Source organism: Montipora capricornis, chromosome 9, assembly GCF_036669925.1.
Source record: "Montipora capricornis isolate CH-2021 chromosome 9, ASM3666992v2, whole genome shotgun sequence".
Taxonomy (NCBI): Eukaryota; Metazoa; Cnidaria; class Anthozoa; order Scleractinia; family Acroporidae; genus Montipora; species Montipora capricornis.
In genome coordinates this window covers 34,208,110-34,211,677 of record NC_090891.1, presented here as the reverse complement: position 1 = coordinate 34,211,677, position 3,568 = coordinate 34,208,110, and the positions used below count along the sequence as shown (strand labels likewise).

Here is a 3,568-nt window from a genome sequence, read left to right as displayed (position 1 = left end):
ACTGGCCGGGTCAAAGAATACCTTCGCAGCCACAACTTGTACCAAAAATTATAATATATGCCTGCTCGATTTGCGCATGCAGGCGAGTTTCTGATTGGCGGATATTAACAATGGCTCATCTCACGCGTCCAGCCGTGATTTCGGGAGTGAGCGCTGGCTCCTTTCCCGAAACAGCGGCTGAGAATCGAGCCTAGTGCGAGTGAGTCTGTTGAACTTTCATAGGCATACAGATCACTTCACTTCCACTAAAACAAATCACTCGGTGAGTAAATCTCAACAACCTCAGCAACGACCCAACCTCGTTCCCAGGCTCGCTCTCTCGCTCCGTGGGGACGGGTAGGAGAGAACCCTGGGAACGAGGTTGAGCGACCCACATGTTGAAACAGTCGGTGAGTTCCTTGAACCCGCTCAGTCATGTAGCTCAGGGGTTGTTCTGGGGTGATGAAGATCGAAAGGGTTTGAGTTCTGATATCCATCGGAATTCTTTTCTTTCTCTTTCGTTTCCTTTGGCATCTGTTCATATCGTTTTACTATAGACATACTATATTTACCGTAACGTAATCGTCATTTCAGAAAGCATTTTCCGAAACGCACTGTTTGGCTCTCCTATGTTTTTATCATCTGAAGGTTTTTAAAAATCATTCGAGAATATTCGTTCAGTTCATCGATTTGGTATATTTTTGGCGACCTAGTAACTTACAGTGGTCTTCTAATTTGGAACACAAGGAAGGTGTATTTTTATTTAAAGAGCAAAAAGTATGTAAGATGGTTTCTCGCTCTCCATAACCGATTTGTGAGTCCTCACACAATGTCCTCCCCAGAGTCCGCTTTTCTTTTGGTCAGAGTCCATGTTCTTGGTGCTGACCAAAAGAAAAGCGGACTCTGGGGACGAGACGCTAATATATCTTTGTCTTTGTCCGCATATTAATCCCACAATGCTTTGGGCGCTAGATCGTGACGTCCATTGAAAAGAGTGCTATGTATGCTCAAGCTGCACAAGCGCTATGTAATAGTTAACATAAAAATATTTTACAGGATCAGACGGCCCATCTGATCACTCAGAAATGGCTTTGTCAGATATTATCAACCCTCAGTGAGGCAAAAAGCGCGCTTGGAAAGGGAACAAAAAAAAAACTTCTTGACAGAAGATGATTCGCCACGAAGAAGTTTGTCTTTCAAAGAGAATGTCGGAAAAAATCCTGAGCACACACAAAAGCTTATGTACAACACAAAAATTGCTCCTTTTGATAAGAATTATGAAATCGTCGAAAGAAATTACCCGAATTTGGATTGGTTCATTGCGCTGTTTGCTCCTGCTGCGGTGGTCGAAGTAGTTACTTTGGTATTTGATTTACGACACTCCAGTGTGCTGGCAGGTATTTTTTCACAGGTCACATGTCACGGGTCAAGGGGCACGGAGACCATAATAACCTCGTTTACTTCGTTTACGGTCGTTATAGTTGATTCTGATCGTCATACTCCACGGAAATAATCTCAATAGAAGTGCTTTTTGAGAGGTATTCTCGCTATCCACAATCGTCAGACCCTAAAGGATTTGTAATGGTTCAAAGTCGGCAAAATTCCCATACATAAGTTCACGGTAATTTAAGTCGTGTTTGCCCCCCGACAAATATGGCGTAAGCAATACAATACAATACAATACAATACAATACAATACGATACAATACATACTTAATTGACTGCTCCCCTTAGGGGCTTTTCAGGGTCAATGAAACACAACGAAACAACAGAACAGAACAACAACTGTTAAGAATCCCAACTGGCCGGAGGCAAACCAGTTGGCTATTTACAAGTGCAGCTGGGAAGTTGAACCGGAGACTACCAGGATCAAATTCAACGAGTGGTCAGAGCGGGTCTTGAACCCGGGATCTCCGGATCTCAAGGCAAGCACTCTAACCACTGGGCTACACTGCCTCCCTGAAACAGTGGAAAGGTCTATACTACACTTTGTCTACTTATTTTAAACTTTGCATTACTTACGATTTCTTACGTGAACTAATGTTCTTTTATGTTCAAGCGTTAGATTTGAAAGGAAATGCGCGGTCTTGGGATGAACACTATTAGTGAGAAGGTCACAAACTGCCCCTAACTATTAACCATGCCTGAAAATTACACTGCAGACTGCAGAGTGCAGACCAGGGGTAAAATTCAGACTTGGGATAATGTCAGCGGGGTTAATGTCTGGGTTGCAATGAGGTCACCAGGGAAGACACGTGGTTCTGAGGATACGGCTCTTAGTTACGGGAGTGAAACTTCTTTGCGCAAGTGGTGCACATTATCAAACCAGTGCCTAGGGTCTTCGGACCCCTTTAAGTTTTTTGGTCTCTTTTGATTATTCACATCAACGTTTTAGCGCAGAAAGTTTCAACTTTAAATACGAGTAGCGTTGCGTGACCTCGGCCGGCGAGCAGCAGCGAGGTAAACTGAATCACACCGAAATAAAACACGCTCAAGAGCGTTAAGCTTGTTTGTAGTTTCAGAATTTTTGTCGGTTTAAATTAAGACCATTCAAGTGCATAAGGTAAGAATCGTAGTCGCCTTTTACGTGATTTAATCCTTAGCAGTAGCTAGGAATAATTATATATAATTCTTGCATTTTGATTGGTTCTTGTCTATGATCTATTAGAGGACAGACGCACGATTGACGTCATCATCAGCTTTTTATGCGAATAAAGTTTGATTCTTTATTATTTAAAACAGATAGATTCCATGTTGCCGCGCGTCTGGTCATTAAAAGGTCACACAAGACGTCAAAATGTGGTAAGAACATCAGTGACAGCAACCTCGAACTCAGACTCTCTCTCTTCTCCTCCCTTGTCAACGACAAGTCGACGACAAAACAAAACAAAACAAAACAAAACGAAGACTCCACGACAGAAAAACAGAACATTTCAAGGCCCTATCTAAAAGTGACCATTCATCAGCCATTGCTGATCATGTGAAAACCACTGGCCACGACATTAAATGGGATCACTTTGACATTTTAGCGTCCGGAAAAACTGACTTTCACTGTAAAGTTAAAGAGACTTTGTTCATTCAAGAGCTAAAGCCTTCCCTTAATGTAAATATTAGTAGTGAGAAGTTATTGCTGTTTTAGCTATTACTTTTCATTATGTCTAGACACGTACTGCTGCAGATCATTTTTCTCAGTCTAGGTTCCAGACCCCTATTGTTTACGATATATATATATATATAGTTTTTAAAAATTGTAACGGTCACTTTTGAAAATGTGTGTTGACTAGCATACGAAACGTCAAGTTTTATAAAAATGCGTTGGAATACAATGTTTATCACCGCTGTTTGTGTTATTTTCCTAATGAAGCTACGATGGCCTAAGAACAAGAGTTTATATGAGAGAGCCTGGGTTCAAGGTTGCAGTGGCACACTCGGCTATCGCCTCGTGTGCCATTTTTTGTTCTTACCACATTTTGACGTCATCTGTGATCGATCACTGAACATGGAATCTCATTGTTAAATATAAATAAATAAACTCTCAGAAAATTCTCGCGTACCTCCTTGTCCACCCTAACCCGTCAACCTGGGACAC

At 41.7% G+C, this 3,568-nt stretch overlaps 1 protein-coding gene across 3 annotated transcripts in view; it reads left to right on the top strand.

Annotated features, from left to right (window-relative positions):
* Positions 1-3,534: 3,534 nt before the first annotated feature.
* The window catches only part of LOC138016486 (uncharacterized), a 29,031-nt gene continuing 28,997 nt past the window's right edge, over positions 3,535-3,568 (top strand). The window contains exon 1 of one of the 3 annotated variants that reach the window (XM_068863621.1): positions 3,535-3,568. This exon is cut by the window's right edge and continues 158 nt beyond it. The gene's annotated coding sequence lies outside the window, so the exon portion shown is untranslated. The other 2 variants (XM_068863620.1, XR_011125816.1) reach the window with 2 other exon arrangements.